Source organism: Schistocerca nitens, chromosome 8 (genome assembly GCF_023898315.1).
Source record: "Schistocerca nitens isolate TAMUIC-IGC-003100 chromosome 8, iqSchNite1.1, whole genome shotgun sequence".
NCBI lineage: Eukaryota > Metazoa > Arthropoda > Insecta > Orthoptera > Acrididae > Schistocerca > Schistocerca nitens.
Genome location: NC_064621.1, coordinates 315,508,051 through 315,526,225, shown reverse-complemented (window position 1 = coordinate 315,526,225; position 18,175 = coordinate 315,508,051).

The following is an 18,175-nucleotide window of genomic DNA, read 5'->3' as shown; positions in this document are numbered from 1 at the left end:
CCAGATTTTAAATTGTAAGACATCTCCGTGGGCAGATGTAGACGCTGACCACAATTTATTGGTTATGAAATCTAGATTAAAACTGAAGAAATAGCAAAAAGATAGGAATTTAAGGAGATGTTACCTGCGTAAACTGAAAGAACCAGAGATTGTTGAGAGATTCATAGAGAGCGTTATGAAACGATTGACAGGAACAAGGGAAAGGAATGCATTAATAGAAGTATGAGAAGGCTTCAGAGATGAAATAGTGAAGGCAGCAGAGGAATAAGTAGGCAAAACGACTAGAGCTAGTGAAATCCTTGGGTAACACAATAGATATTGAATTTAATTGATGAAAGGAGAAAATACAAAAATGCAGCAAATGAATCAGGCGAACGGGAAAACAATCGCCTAAAGAATAAGTCTGACAGGAAGTGCAAAATGGATAAACAGGAATGGCTAGAGGAAAGATAGGTACCACCTAGGGATAACTAAAGATACTTTTGGGGGAAAAGGAACCAACTGCATGAATATCAAAAGCTCAGATGGAAAACCAGTCCTATCAAAAGAAGGGAAATTTTAAAGGTGGAAGGAGCATCTATAGGGTGTACACAAGGGAGATGTACTTCAGGGCAGTAATATACAAATGGAAGAGGACGTAGACGAAGATGATATGGGAAATACGATACTGCGTGAACAATTTGACATATCAATGAAAGACCTAAGAAGAAGCAAGGTCATCGGGGTAGACAGCATACCTTTAGAACTACTGATAACCTTCGGAGAGCCATCCATGGGAAAACTCTTCCATTTCGTGAGCAAGATGTATGAGACAGGCGAAATACCCTCAGACTTCAAGAAGAATATAATTATTTCTATTCCAAGGAAAGCAGGTGCTGATAGGTGTTATCATTGCCAAAACGTCTGTTTAATAAGTCATTGTGGTTATAGAAGTACGGAGAAACCTGTAGAAGCTGACCTCGGGGAAGAGCAGTTTGGATTCCGGAGAAGTGAAGGGACACGCGAGCAATACTGACCCTATGTCTTCTCATAGCTAGGTTAACGAAAGGCAAACGAGCATTTATGGCTCTTATAGATTAGAGAAAGTTTTTCACAGCGTTGACAGGAGTACTCTCATTGAAATTTTGAGAATAGCAGGTGTAAAATACAGGGTACAGGGAGCGAAGGCTATTTACAACTTGTACAGAAACCCAACTGCAGTTATATCACTCGATGAGCATGAAATGGGAGCAGTTGTTGAGAAGTGAGTGAGACAAGGTTGTACCCTTTCACCTGTTTTTCAACCTGTACACGGAGCAATCACTAAAGGAAATGAAAGAAGAAAGTGGAGTAGGAACTAAAGTTCAAAGAGAAGAAATATAAAGTTTGGGATTTTCCGATGACATTGTAATTCTGCCAGAGACAGCAAAGGATTTGGAAGACTTGAATGGAATGGACCGAGTCTCTAAAGGAGGATATATTATGAATCAACAAAAGCAAAACAAGGATAATGGAATGTAGTCTAAGTACATCAAGTGATACTGAGGGAATTAGATTAGAAAAGGAGACACTTAACGCAGTAGAGGAGTTCTGCTATTTGGGCAACAAAATAACTGATGACGTCCGCAATAGAGAGGATATAATATGTAGCACAGCAATGGCAAGAAAATAGTTTCTGAACAAGAAAAATTTTTTAACATGAAAAATAAATTTAAGAGTCAGGAAGTCCCCACTGAAAGTGTGTGTATGGGGTGTAGCCAAGTATGGAAACGAAACATGGACGATAAACTATTTCCATAAGAAGAGAGTAGCAGCTTTTGCAATATGGTGCTACAGAATGATGGTGAAGATTAGTTTCCAGATCACGTAACTAATGAGGAGGTACTGAATAGAATGGGGGAGCAAGGAAATTTGTGTCAGAATATGACTAGAAGACTTCATCGGGTTGATAGGACACAAGAGACATAAAGGGATCACCAATATAGTATTGGAGTGAAGTGTTTTGGGCAAAAATTGTAGAGGGAGACCAAGAAATGAATACAGTACAAAAATTCAGAAGGAGGTAGGTTGCAGTGGTTATTTCGAGAAGAGGAGGCTTGCACAGCATAGAACAGCATAGAGAGCTGCAACAAACCAGTCTTCGGTCTGAAGATCACAACAGCACCATTTTTTGGATGATACGAAAGTAGAAAGTATTACAGCAACGGTCAAGTGAAATTTATTAGAATAGAAGAGCAGATAAAGACATGTAGTTCTTACCAATATACAGTGATGAGGCTCGGGAGAATATTGTGCTGCTTAACTTACTTGTGGAAGAAGTAATAATGGAAACGGGATAAATATGTTCAAAAGGGCTTCGAAAGGCATTGACTAAACTGAGCAATCTACTTCGCATAATTCGGACTAGAAACAAAGGTAGTTATTCGAAAAGTAATACGAGCGTGACCAGAAATTTGCTAAATAGCTCCTTATAGAGATACACCACGTTGTATAGTGTATTAAACAGGTCTCGATTAATGAAAATCTTTCTACCCATTTGGGGAAGCTACTATAATAATAGGTAGTGATTGAACGCATAATTGCTCTTGAAATGTTCAGAATTATGTGCATCAATAGATTCGTGGCAACGACGCTGCCATTAATGTTTCTGTCTGAATAGTGTAAGAATGTTATTCTCAATAATCTAGTATTTCATACTTTGTGCGGGAAATATTGTTGGATATTCGATAAATACTGTAAGATAATTTCAGCGTCGGAGAGTGAACACTATATCATAGTTCATAAGTTGCACGTGCTGTAGTAGAGTGAACTGTACCTGCTCCTCACTTGCCCTGTAGGTCTTTCATCCGCTGCGCATCTCCTTTCTACTGATGATTCGATTTGGTAAGGGAAATGCACTATGTAAATTGAATGCCACTCAAGTTTTGGCCTCTTCTTTTTGTTGATGACAGAAGTTCTGTGCTACTAACAGAGCTTAAAAACGAGGTTAACTAATACGATGTAGCAACATTATGCTGCTTTAAAAGGTGAAGTCAGAGGTACTTACATTAAATTTTATTTATTTTTTACAATTCGATTTCTATTCACGGAGATATTCAACTTTTACCTGAGGCAATCTGAGTCCGCGCGAAGCGGCAAGGAAACATGGTACTGTTTGCAACGTCATTTAGCGGTCCACGTAACGAACTCGTTTCACGGAGCGTATATACGCTATTGGCAGAATGAAACCCATCGGCTCGTGATAGGAACGAAATTTTATCGGATGTTTCAATCTTTATTTACGTTATTAATACGCCGACTGTGAATTGTATGCCGATTGGTTTTTCTTTAACCATTTTTCATTTCTGTGGGGTATTGTTATTACAACTATAGCGGACTAAATAGTGATTTGGAGACATTCATATCAACTGCACGTCTCCGTGGTATTGAACGGTAATCGTGGACTGTTATTGTAAAGCGTTATGAAGCAAAACAAAAATTTTAGACAATATGAATGGAACATTTGACGTGTTGCGGTATTCTCCAGTGCTTCGAGTGGCGTACAATAAGTAATGCAGCATTTTTTTTCTCAGCTTATTTCGTTTGAAAAAAATGCAGAATTTGCTGAGGGAAGTCGTGGAATATTCTCCTTCAGTCCCTATAGTTTCCAATTGGTGGCGGAACTAAATATGAGCTCCGATCTTGCGTCTGTAACGGTGGTCTGTTCCAAGCAGAGAGGTTTCACTGAATTTTTTTTTTTGACGCAAAACAAGAGTACACATATATTCAGAGACCCTTGCAGACCGTATGGGGAGACATGACAATGAACAAAAACACGGTGAGTTGTTGGGCAAAATATATGTCATCATGTCGCTCAAACCTGTACCAAATTGTATCGTGCCGCCCAGCCGCACACAACTGTGACGCCTGCAGTGCATAAATATGCAGACACTCTCATTCGACGTGATCGACAGATAACCAAACTCCTCACACTATAACAGGACGCCTCTTTTTGGGCAGTGCTGTCAGATGCGTCCACCATTCAGTTACTCAGAGGAGTGTGCTCGCTGGTTTCCTCTATGCGTAACAGAAGACCATAAACAGCAACGAAGTATCATCTGCGCGGAATTGCTTGCACGTTACGAAGCTGACCGTGACACTTATTTTGTCACAGGCGATGCAACATTGATTAATCACTTCCAACTGGAAACAAACGGCAATACGTGGAGTGTCACCAAACCACCTTCCCTCCGAAGAAAAATTTCAAGGCCGTACCCTCAGCCGGTAAGGTCGTGCCGACGCTTCTGGGACCCTGTGGGGGTTATTCTGTTTGATCAACTCTGAAGTGTGTTCTGCTCCCCTCAGAATATCGAGGAAACGGCTTCAAAATGTTAGTCGTCACAAAAATGCAAACAAGTCAGGGCCTGATACAAGTCATCGCACCTGAGAGGAGCTCACGAACTTCGCTGGACTGTTCTATTTCATCCACCCTACAGCCCGGCTCTTGCATGTTCCGTCGCCCAACTGGTTGGTCCAGTGAAGGATACACTTCGCAGAAAGCAATACGTGGATGGCGGGGAGATCACTGATGGAGGGCGTCGTTGGCTCCGACGTCGACCAGTAGTCGGCCACCACGCGGGCACGCAGGCTCTGACACTAAGGCAGCGTAAGGCCGTTGCATTGAACAGATATTATACTGAAAAATTGGGGTTTGTAGACAAAATCGAACGGGTAATATGGTAAACTGAAATCCATAATAATATCAACCTGCTCAGCAAAAAAATGTTACCTTACTTAAGGAACGCTCTTCGTATAATGCATCTATGAGGAAACTGTGTAAGACTGATATTTGTTCAAAATGTTCAAATGTGTCTGTAATCTATGGGACTTAACTGCTAAGGTCATCAGTCCCTAAGCTTACACACTACTTAACCTAAATTATTATAAGGACAAATGCACACACCCATGCCCGAGGGAGGACTCGAACCTCAACCGAGGTCAGCCGCAGAATTCATCACTGCACCGCCCCTAGACCGCTCGGCTATTACCACGCGGCACTGTTATTTGTCTTGACCGCCTTTGGAATATATGGTTTACCCAGCGGGTTGTATCAATGGGAGATGACTAGGCGAGAAAGGAAGTGATTTTAGTATTGCAGTTGCTCAATTCAAAAACTTCAAGGCATATTTTAGGAACTTGATTGAAATTAGTGGGACGGTGGAGGATTTCCTTCTCTAAAAACTCTGCAAAGTAATTAAACAAAATATTACTGTGGTATGGAGGTCTATCTCATATAGTAACTTTGAATGGACTTTACGGACCGCATGGAATGGGTAAGTACACATGTAATCGTTTAGTGTCAATTTATATGTTAAAAATAAACGAATCCAATGTGATGCCCAATACTGAAGAAATAACAGTGCACCTTCCGATAAGACGACGGTGGGAAGCCATTGTGTCATGATCTCCGCGAGATGAGTAAAGTTAAGTGCACCGCAAAGAAAAGTTAATGTGAAGTCAGTGTTACAAGCCACACTTCTTCAAAAATGGCTCTGAGCACTATGGGACTCAACTGCTGTGGTCATAAGTCCCCTAGAACTTAGAACTACTTAAACCTAACTAACCTAAGGACATCACACACATCCATGCCCGAGGCAGGATTCGAACCTGCGACCGTAGCGGTCGTGCGGTTCCAGACTGTAGCGCCTTTAACCGCTCGGCCCACACTTCTTCAATCGGTATATAACCTGCGACGGTAATATACTCACAGGCAAGGAATTTTCATTGATTTATAATTTTCAAGCCTGAAATTTCTGCGCGATATATTGTGCATTTGGCTGTCGACACAAACATTGTGTTTTAAGCCATGAGTTGTCGTTTGATCCTTAGAGGATCTTGAGATTCGTTGAGGAGCTGTAATGGGGACGTAGGATCTCCGATTGACAGAAGGTGTTCCTATGTTTTTACGTACTTTCGCTTGCCGATCATTAAATTGCCTAGTGAAATATTGTGGGCTTCACCTACACGTTCGCAATATTGCAGCTGAATTAACAATTGAAAGCTGCACCTAAATCTGCTACATTAGCCTACCGAAAGGCCAATCCTGTACGTATTCTGAAACGGATAGTGCTCTAATGAGCTCTGGATGTACGTACACTGTCGAATGCGGTTCTATCTCATTTCTTTTATCCGTCTTGCCTGCTCTATTTGATCAAGACAATGAACACAGTGTTTTTAGCTACTTCAACCGTCATTTTAATTGATGCCGTGGAAACGTTGTCGATACACCAATACAGTAACATATAATTTTTGCCACACGAAGACGGACAGTAACAAATTCCACTTACTGATCGCATACAGTAGAATGTGAACAACAGATGATAAAACTGTAAATAATCACGAAGCATATACTGTGCCAAGTGTTAAACACCGAGCTGCCATCTATGGCAGCAAAAACGGCTCTAACGCCGTTGAATATCGAGTCGAACAGACATTGTATGTTAGTTACAAGTTCCTTATTCCATGCTGCTTCGGCTCCACGTCAGATACCATGAATCGTAGTACAGGTTGGCAACTATTGGCACCCCGGTGTCTCGGAAACCAACGATCGAATCACACCCCAGCAAGAAAGGTGGAATAACTTGGAAAAAATCACCCTTAGTTTATTTCATTAAAAATACGAGCAAAGTACTGCAACGTACACGGGAAATATAATTTAATAAAGTATAATTTAATTTACTGCCAAATATACTTACTTTAAATTTAAAGGAAGCTTATAATATTTCAATATAAGTTTTACATAATTAATTCTCTGAGCGGAATTTTCCAAGGTATTGCATTTTTGAGTTGCGTCACTGTTCTTGCCGGGGTCCGAAATGTTTTCAAGCGGTGTATGACCTAGTGAATGTGCAACAGTCGATCACCATAGTCGATCAGCTTCTGTATCGAAGTTGGTCATGACTGCACGTTTAACATTCGGTCCTTTACTATCTTAATGAAAGGTACCTGGGAGATACGTCATAGCCACTAGAAATCTAATAGATGCTGCTCACTTGGGTGACCCAACCACCTCTGACATACTAATTCTTCCTTTTCTCGTTTTAAAAATGTTTTAATCTTCTGTTTCTTCTTCTTCACCTGACGGTGTTGGCATAAGCTTGTTTCCTCTTCATTGAAGTTCTCTTTCTGTCATTCCACATTTTTCATTCTTAATGACTTTTATCTACTTATCTGACTTACCTACATTCCTATATTCTGTTAATTAGTCGTTTCTGTTTTAATCATCAATAGCGTACTTTTTGTGTTGTTCTTCCTTTATAAAGTGCATATTAATGTGCTTTTAAAATTATTAGTTGTTTATACACCTCCTGGATCAGATGTTCTACAATATTAATTTTGGTCTGGTAGAGCAAGATCTGGTATATGTATCCGACGATTTACTTTAGAATCATTTCGAAGATCAGATGCCTAATAGGAAAAAGATTTCTCCCTTTCCTAAGGCCCCCGTAAACGCGCAAACTTGTTGCTCAATGTACTCTTGTCTAGCCGCGGATTACTCAAACATTCCCGTACACTTACAAACCAAGTTTGGTAGTTTAGCCTCACTTTGAAGCGGACGTTGTTTAACTTCGTGAGTACTTTGACAGTAGTGAGAATGGCCGCAAATGCAGACAAAGCAGTCCTGACATTGATTTTGGCATTGTGTTTAAAGAGGGCCGGCCGGGTTGGCCAAGCGGTTCTAGGTGCTACAGTCTTGAACCACGCGACCGCTATGGTCGCAGGTTCAAATCCTGCCTCGGGCATTGATTTGTGTGATGTCCTTAGGTTAGTTAGGTTTATGTAGTTCTAAATTCTAGGGGACTGATGACCTCCGAAGTTAAGTCCCATAGTGCTCAGAGCCATTTGAGCCATTTGTTGAAAGAGGAATAAGTAAACAAGACGCTGGTCCAAGGAATGGTTTAAAACGAGGAGAATTGTACATATGAAAACCTTTTTATAGAAATGTTACACTCAGAACATGATTACGTCAGCTTCCTGCTGATGTACAGTGAAACTTCCAATAACATGTTCAGAGATACTTCACCCCCACATACAACCAGAAGACAGAAGTAAGCGAAAATTTGTTGTATTCTACTTGGTCCTCTACTGACAGTTCGTTAAAATACCATAACGAGGGAACATATAGCCCGCATCGTCCTTGGAAGAACCAGAGAATCTCGATAGTTTTTCAGTGCAGTTCCTCTGTTTTTGGTCATAACCTTTTCCAGCGTAATATATGCCTGGCGAAGATGTGACATCTCTACCTTTTTGATAATTGCCAGTGCTATTTTGTTTCTATCTTTGATCGTAGTTGCCATAGTTGTGGAAACTCAGGATTTAGTGAGATAAATAATAATAAAACTATTTTTCGCTATACATGTGCTGCGGAACATCGACACTAAAGACGTCCGCCATATTGTCAAACTTTGCGTCAGTCAAAATTTATCTTATACACATCAGACGCAATGTAGACAAACATGTCAAAGAGGAACGTACAGGTGAAAACGTTTGGCAAACGTATTAAAGTTTGACAAACTGTTTGATCACCCAAGTTGGGCCTTTACGGAGTATGAGAATTGGTCTCGCTTGTATCTTTTCAGTGCATATGACCGAATTACATTTGTTTCTAGTGTGGTGTCATGACGAGGAAAGTAAGAAAAGAGTTAAATCCGGTGTTAGCTAGTAACGTAGCTGGATGCTGCGATATCACCGGCGGTTTTGAAGTTCACTGTTGGTGTGGTCTATGCACGAACTAGACTACTAGCTTAGCTTACTTTACTGTCATAGAGGTCAGTCGTACGCCATCGCTCTAAGGATTATGAATTTATCAAACAACAGATCCTTAAACCAATATCTTTTGTCACGCAGGTTAGTGGAAGAGATTATAAACAAGTAAACTGCAGGGAATATATGCTGTGGGATTAATAATACCGCCCGGACAGGATAATTATGTTTGGGATCAAATAATTCTTCATTGAAAATAGTTCGCACATTTCTGAATGAAAGCCTTACTCAAATGCGGAATCAAATGAGAATAAAGGTAAATAACACATCAAGTAGTGAAGAGTAAATGTGCAGGAAAAACACCTGGACAGTAGTTATTCTCCCGATTAATCGCAACAAGGAGCTAAAAGTCATTATCCTAAATAATTACTGCAAAAACTAGCAAAGAGTTCTTTCTCACGCTATTCTCAGTATTAAATGCAGCAAAGTAGGTAAAGATATCATATGACACATGACTCAAATCACACAAATACGGTTAAATTTTGTATTGTCACAGAAAGCACCGTCAAGTAATGTAAGTCCAGGCAAAAGCAGAATTACGAGCAGGCGCTCTCCCCAAATTATTCAGAGTCTAACGGAGCGTTAAAGTGTGGAATTAGTTCAGTTACTTCGCTGTACGACTACTCCGACTTACGCCAACAAACTCACAGATACAATTTCATTATTTTACAAAAGACGAAAACCTCCAATGGAGAAAGACGGTTTGCACCCCCCAGCTAGCCGGCAAATACATTCTGCGACATCACACTACTGAGACCATGTTAGATACTGAAACAATAACCATGATTTAAAAACAATGCTATCTACACAATACAATATTAGAGCTATCCATCAATTAATAAGCTCATTAATCGACCCCCGTTACAAGAGCGGCAATACGTAAGTTAATAGCAAAATCCATAAATATACTTTAGCGCAGGCTTTGAATGGAGTGACGTTTGGTCTGGAGGTTGTGCAGGCTATAAACGCTTTTATTGACAACATTAAGTTACATGTGCCGGTATATCTGAAGGAACAGGCTCTGTTGACGATACAGAATTGGACGAAATACTCGGAAACCAAATCGTTCACTGCAAATTCTTTGACAAAAAATGGCTCTGAGCACAATGGGCCTTAACTGCTGTGGTCATCAGTCCCCTTGAACTTAGAACTACTTAAATCTAACTAACCTAAGGACTTCACAAACATCCATGCCCAAGGCCGGATTCGAACCTGCGACCGTAGCGGTTGCGCGGCTCAAGACTGTAGCGCCCAGAACCGCTCGGCCATCCCGGCCGGTAAATTATTTGACATCAGCTGTATTAGATATACATTTACTACCCAGCAGTTACACTTGAAGGTTTGGGAACACGAAGACTCTAACCCCGATTTCGAGGTCATCGAGAGTAGCCGCTTGAATCACTTCAGTTATTCGTGCACGCTCCAAAAACTAACCCAAATCCCCACATGTCATCCTGTCTATATCCTAACTTCATGGCAAATAAAATTCATCGCCTAATGCTCGTAGCATTACTTGTATTCCAACAACACGGAGAATGAAAGAACAATCAAACGACACCAGTGTTATCGTCGTATGCCCGCGTAGACTTGTAATACTTCCAAGCAGTGTCTGAAAGAATAGACACTGTTGACGATCCACAGCTCTACAAAATAATTCGAAATAAATTAACTACCTGCGAATTCCTTGACATCAACTGTATTAAGTATAGATCTACTGCCAACAGTGACATACCAAAATTTCTCGGCGACTTGGCCCCGAATCACGAACTTCAGATATCGTGAGTGGTCGCCTTAACCCCAACAGTTATCCATGCACACTCCTAAAGCCGCTGTGAGAATTACGTGATGAATATGCCAAACTATAATATAAGGATGTAGACAGTGTGACGTATAAAGATTTGTGGCTGCCCGTAGCGCGTGGCCCGCATCTCGTGGTCGTGCGGTAGCGTTCTCGCTTCCCACGCCCGGGTTCCCGGGTTCGATTCCCGGCGGGGTCAGGGATTTTCTCTGCCTCGTGATGGCTGGTTGTTGTGTGATGTCATTAGGTTAGTTAGGTTTAAGTAGTTCCAAGTTATAGGGGACTGATGACCTAAGATGTTAAGTCCCATAGTGCTCAGAGCCATTTGAACCATTTGAACCCGTAGCGGGTGCGCGAATTGCCGAAGTGGTGGAGGTGACCGCTCGCGAAAAAACGGGACATATTGTTTAGAGCCCTAGTCTGGGAAAGAAGTTTGTATGCCACTATTGGGTAGTATACATAACAGTGCTTATGGTGAGGAATTAGCTGTCAGGGAATTTATTTCGAGCAACGTAAGCGTTATCATCCAAGCACAGTGACACCAACAGAATATCACAGTCTATGTACTGAGACCAAAGATGTTAGAGTGAGTCAGAGAGTAGAAGAGTGTAGTGTCTGTTAGACAGTCTGGCTAGGTGCTCGGCTTGGAAAGAATGGAAGCTCTCCTGTCATGTAGTGGAGACAGCAATAGTTAAAAAATTGTAGTAACATTATTTCTTTTTAAGAATATTAAAGATCTTGAGGGGGTATAAATGGAAGAATTATAAATTCGAGTGTTAAAGGTAGCCCAGTTTTTACGTGTTTGTAACTATGTAATTTGTTATTGTTAGGTCATTGGATATGGACGAAGATTGCAGTAGAAATTTTATAATACAACATATGGTTTTGTCTTACAGTTGAAACAGCTGTTAACGAAGGTGACTATAGACACAAGTGTTATTAAGAAATATTTTTCTAACTTGTCTCGGTGTGTGAACTTTATGAAATGTGTGTTGTTTTCATTGGTTGATGAAGCCTAGTTGAACTAGTATTTATTCTCATTTATCAGTCGTAAAGTGAAGTTTATTATTTTTCAATCTTTACCATTAAGAAAGTGTTTTCACACTCGCTTTACACATCGCGAGTTGAGCGTTGGAGAAGCATTTTGTGACAACCGGTGAGATACCGTCTTTCACTGCACATCGCAAGTACGGCAAATGAAATTTGACTTTGGACAGTCAGATCAACATTCCTAATAGTAACACGTTGCAGAACAGACGTGTGTTCTGAGCGCACAGGTTTGTCAACCAATTTGGTTTTGGGCAGTCAGAATAATAATACTAATGGTAACAGGTTGCAGAACAAACGTGTGTTCTGCGCGCACAGGTAGGCCAACTGATTTAATTATCATCAAAATTCATGTCTATTGTAAGATAAAGTGATTGTCGGAATGTATTTGTGAAAATATTATGTCATTTCAGAGGTTTCAAATCAGTAAAAGGTATCAGAAATGTGCGATCTTGCAAATTTTCAAGCGGTTTATCAAAAAGTTAATTTATGTGTTAATTTATATGTTCATTTGCTCTGTAATTACTGTAACAACTCTGGTACAGTCATAGTTTGCAAGACTGAAAATAAGGTTTAGCAATATTCAGGCCCAACATTTGAAGCGGTATCGCCTTGTTTTGCAGTTTTACTGAAAACGGGTTACTTCCTCACAGGAGAATTGTTTGATATATAGGTTAATATGGATTTCGCAGCGTAATTTCGATTTTTCTCTTCTGCTGCACTGAGATTAATGAATTTCGATGTCAAAATAGGTTTAATGTGATTCTCAGATAACAACGAGGTGCTTAAAAACATGAGTAGGAGTTTTAACGTATTCATTGAACTTAATTTAAAGAAATAACAGCCTGCGGTCGCAAAAATTAAGCTTTTTGATCTGATTTTGGCACTACTATGAGTGCTTTCAACAGAAGTAAAACAATGAAACTGGCCTATAAGTACAAAAATTATGGGAAGAATATGTTATAAAAGTGTTAGAACTAACAGAACAAGAATGTTAAGAATTTTTAGCATTTTGCAGCCCCGTCAGCAACTGTAATACACTAATATTTTGAGGAATCAGCCTCAGTTGCACAAATTTATGCTTCTGAAGAAGGCTAGATTAATTTAACCGAAACCTGGTAAAGATCAGAAAATTTGTGCATCTGAGGCTGATTCCTCAAAACATTAGAACAAGAACGAACAGTACTTATATGTCACGTATAAGATAAATATCTAGCGATAGAGCTTTATTCACAAAATTTTTAGAAAATGGAAGGCAAGCCACTTTGGGCTGCTAACACATTTCAAGCCACAGGTAGTAAGCAACAGACTGAGGCGCCCGCGTTTGCAAATGCGGGCAGGTGAACATTACGCCCAGAGTGCCATCTATTAGCAGCAAGTGCAAATAGGCTACTTAACATTCAAAATTTAGGCAGATGAATATGATGATGAACATTATTTAGTACATGAAGTAAAAGGCAATGGTAACTTTCTATGTAAGAGCTTGGAAGTTCAGTTTAAAAGCTGAAAACTGACTAACTGTACAGGACATAAACAGTACTTACATGCCACCTTAAAAATAAATAGAAATAAAGTAGAAGACATTGAAGACGTATGTCGAGCTACACGTTGCATCAGCCTGGTTCCGCCGCGTTAACAACTGCGGGCAGGTGAACATTACAACAAGAATGCCATCTAGTAGCCGCAAACTCGAACTGGCTACTTAACATTCCAAATATAGACATACGGATCTTATATGAATATTATTTAGTATTAGAATTAAAACGCAATATTTTTTTTGACAAAAGCCAGCAAGGTAACATTTTGTCTGCATAAAAACTTAGAAGTACAGTTCAAAGGTTAAAAACCCCATTATGGAATTACAAAGGGGTCTGAATGACACTATGTAGAAAAACAATATGACATGCAATGCAGCCAATATAAACCATTTAATAGAGAAAAATTATTAGTCGAGTTCTATAGAAAAAAATGACGTTATTTTAAAATTACAAACGCCGTCTTGGTGATAACATGTCTGCTGCTCTCTAGATACATGTTCTTTTGTACATACAGTACGTTTCCTTTTTTCCTTTTTATTGTTCGCACTTTCGGAGCCATATAATATAAATTTTATTAATGGCTCTTTACGTAAGTAATCACTGCACGTTTATCTTATAGTTGTCTGTGAGCTGTCATTATAAGGGATGGTTAGGTGAGGAAGCACACGACTTAGGCTGTCTTTATGTCATATGTACTTATCGATGATTTGTGTAGCCATTATGAGGGATGATCAAGTGAGGAAGTAGATGACTCATCCTGCCTTCTTAGTACATGTACTTATCTGTGATTTGTTAGTCGTTATAGGGATGATTAGGTAAGGAAGCAGACGAGTCGCACTGTTATCATACTACATGTATTTGTCGACAAGAGTTCTGTAATCATTATAAGGGATGATTAGGTGGCGAAGCAGATGACTAATTCTCCCTTCTTACTACATGCACTTTTCGGCGATTTGGGTAGTCGTTGTAAGGGACGATTAGGCTAGCAACCAGATGACTCATGCTGCCTTCATACTCCATGTACTTGTCGGCGATTTATGGTTGTGGTTCACTTGCATAACTATCTTCTATAAAATCGCCTGTAGCTTTAGACTTAGGGATAAGATGTGATGTGGTCATCCCTTTGGTGTGTTATTAACTAATTATGTCCATTGTAATACTCGTAGTTTAAAATAGATGTAGGGTTTTTACTATTTAACCTAGAATCATGCTTAAAGTTGCAATGAGCTCATCTTATTACTACAATCTTATTATTTTACTTGATTTTATTGAGTTATGCCGTTCGAAAATTTACTCTTCTCACAGTTGCAGATTCTTGGGTTTGCTAGAGGAGAAGCTGGAGTGGAGCTATCACATGTAAAATATTTGTTCGTTTATTACAATATAGTTAGGAAGATTTGCTTAACTTTGTACAACCATTTCCACAGGAATGTTCTGAGAATTTACAATTGTCTCTTGCGTATTAAAGTACCATTTACGAAGACAAATTTACAAGAGTCTTCACTTTAAGAATAACTGACAATGTTCAAATTATGTTATGCCTACGACATTTAGTACACTAGTGGCCTAAGACGATGGTGACGTTGACTGCAAACTGGGGAAGGGGCCCTTCTGCTCAGTCGTAAGAAGATAAGCCATTATGGTGTCAAAGAAGAGCGCTAGGACGCGTGGACAGACTGGCGTTTCTTAGTCGTCGGTGTGACGTGTAGCCACTGATCTGTGGTTTCGGTGTGACGTGCAAATATGGTTTTGTCACCCCATTTCTAGCACGACTTCGGAAATTGTACGAGGGCGTGCTGATAAGTAATGCCTCAGAATCTTTTATGCGAAAACTTGTAAAAGTCTTTACACAAAACAAACGCCTAAACGATCTACATTTCGGGTGGGCCACCGGTAGCTGCAGGATGTATCCGACTCTTAATTAGTATCAGTACTGCCTGCGGGAGAAGTTCGTGTGAGGGAGAGCTAGGCGCTACAGAATTTTGCAACGGAAGTATTCATGACAGCTATTGTGAAACGTCGTAAGTAAACAACCAATATCCACAAGGTGAAAATAAATGGAAATTTCTGAAGATGGGATGAACATAAAATGAATGTACGTACTCTCAAAAACGTGTGTTGTTAGGCATAATTTGTTGGCGTGGCTTTTCGGGGAGGGGGTGCAACTGACATCTCTGCGTTACCCGACAACTATTAACGCTATAGTTCTTCCTTAATCTCTAGGAGTGGTGTTGGGCTTAAGTAAGTATTAAAATGCAAATGAATTACAGAGATTGCCTGCGAGTGGGCATTGATGTAAATGAATGGGGAATGTTTGAAATTTGTGCCGCACCGGGATGTGAACCCAGGTCTCCTGCTTAGTTGGCAGTTGTTCAGACTACTCCTTTTTTTTTTTTGCATTTTGTTCGTTGTGTTTGGTCGTAGCGGACGTCACATCTGTAGAAGTTCGTTGTTAATCCCTTCACTCAGTTTTCCTATTACAGAGAGCAGCTAGTTCTATGACCGAACCTGCTAAACTACCGTGCCGGCAACCACTAAGCCATCCGGGCAGAGTGTAGTCGGAACGGCACGGACTACACTAGCACGCCTCCCACCACAACCAAATTCTCAGCTTATCCATTGTCGACTATCCGCATTACTCAAGCATTTCGCCGATTCCCGTAAGAGATTGAGCGTAGTGTCACTGGCCGTCTTCGCCTTATTTATATAAATCGGCGAAATGTGTGTGAATAAATTGAGAATATGAGTATGACGGTAGGTGCACTAGAGTAATGCGTGCAGTTGCGATGACCACTGTGTCCGGATGGCTTAGTGGTCAGAGAATCTGCCTGTTAATCAGAAGGCCCGCTTTCGAGTCCCGGTCTGGCACGTATTTCAAGTTCCCCATTGATGTACATAAATGCCCACTCACAACCAGTGTCTGTAATTCATTTGTATCTTTAGTCACCTCTTATGGATATGTCCGAAAGAACAGACACTATATTAATCAGTCACCAAAGTTTCCTCTAGCTTGTTGTACAGCTTCCTTATTAATTTCTATATATTTATTTTCAAACATATTAACCCTGGAGGGGAAGACATTTCTCTCCACGAGTTACCGTTACCGTAGAGCGTTTGCCTTTTCTTGACAGAGCCACAACCTCACGTCTCCTTCCACCGGATCCTCACCATTAAAGTGAGTCTTCACATAACAAAATCGGAGGTATTACTTTCCGTAAACCCTTGTTTGTATGGCGGTTTCTCTGAAAATGCAATATCCTCTTATACTTCATGTATTATAGTCGCCACTGTGTTGTACCCAACCGCAGCAGCCATAGCTATATGGACCTGCCGTCTCCACCGGCAGCCCTGCTATGCTCGGTCGCTGCACTTCCTCTGCCAGTTTGTACTTCAAGAACCGTCTACTCATAAAGTTAAATATCGGCACTTCATATTGCACTTACCTTGTTTGTTGTAATACGAAGTGTCACGAGGTATCTCGTTGTATATTTTGTTGCAAGAACTTCATAGGTTCCAAAATAGTGTAATAAATTATTTTCACAAATGTGTCGCCATAATTTCTAAGCAGTAAATATAATTTATGTACACAAACATAGAACTACATCTACTGTAGGAAAGCAAACGCCACCAAAAGTGTGAAATGTATCTTAACATGGTTCTCCACTTCAATGATCTGACTGACATTACTTTCTATTAAACATTATTAGATAAATAATTTAAATTGTTTTAATATTCTCAAAACCTTTTGTAGTATCGCTATTAGGATTTCAATCAACTCGTCTAATCATCAAGATTTTTATGAAGTATTTTATTTAATTTTGTCCCAAGTGTAAGACCAGTGAAGCAGTTTCCCAGGAAGAATGTGGTGTCTCGGAATCCCGCGTAGACACGCAATCAAGCAAGTTGTATTAATGAGTTTTATTACAATAAAAAAATTAAAATACTTAACTACTGCAATTACACAGATGTGTCGCAAGGAAAGGGCGACATACGAAGTAAGCAATCTTCTTCAGTACAAACAAGTGCAAGTCTGTGCCACGTAGAATGTACAAGCGAAGTGAATAGATTTGACGCAGCTACACATGTGCCTATTCTTGCTGCTCTTCACATAGGGGCCGCTGCTGTCGCGTTGTCGTCCCGGAGAGAAGTCCGGTCAGCGTGCGATTGGATGGCTTCTTCTCACGGCCTTCTCTTCCCTGCCGTTCCTGACTGGTGTGCCTCTGCTTGACCTTACGCCGTAACGAAAAGTAATATCCATCTTACATTTTGTGCGCTGTAGTCACCAATGTGTTTTCCGCTACCAACTGTCGCAGCTGACAATTAAAACTGTTTCCGCCCGCTCTCGTTCTACGATCAATCTACTTGGAATACAACAACATCCGCATCCGACGAACAAATCTCCATCTACAGAGTTGCAAGCCCACACGACATGAGACACTTTAAAGATAGTTGCAGTTTAGCGCAGAATCTGCTGATCAAGAATATTACACCGTAGACTCTCATGTTAGAGATGTCAATTAAGCACGGCCGTTGTGGCCATAGGGGGGACAGTCAAGCCAGACTCTCAGCTGTACCGTCCATTTGCCAATGGCGTCATGTGGATGCTATGTGGAAGGGTAGATGGCCGCCGAGTAAGTGACGCCAGAAACCATTTCCAGAAAGTTAAGTGATTTAGACAGGAATATAATTTAGTTTAACGCCGACAACAAATTAAATTCGTGCATTAGTGTATCGTTTAGTCTTGCCATTAAAGGTTTGACTTTTCTTTGCGTATTTTTTCAGAAAACACGAAAAGATCGTAACTTCGCGAAGTCGCGCTTAGGCTTAAATTTTGTAAACGTATTTGTTTATTGTTTCACGGTAATTTAACTAGTTTCTCGGTAACAAATAATTAAACTACCGTAAATAGCGTATAACTTCATTGTTTTAATACAGATTTCAGAAAAACAGCGTAACTTTATATCAGAAACTTGCCTATATACATTTGTTTATAGGCCTATTTCTCGTAACG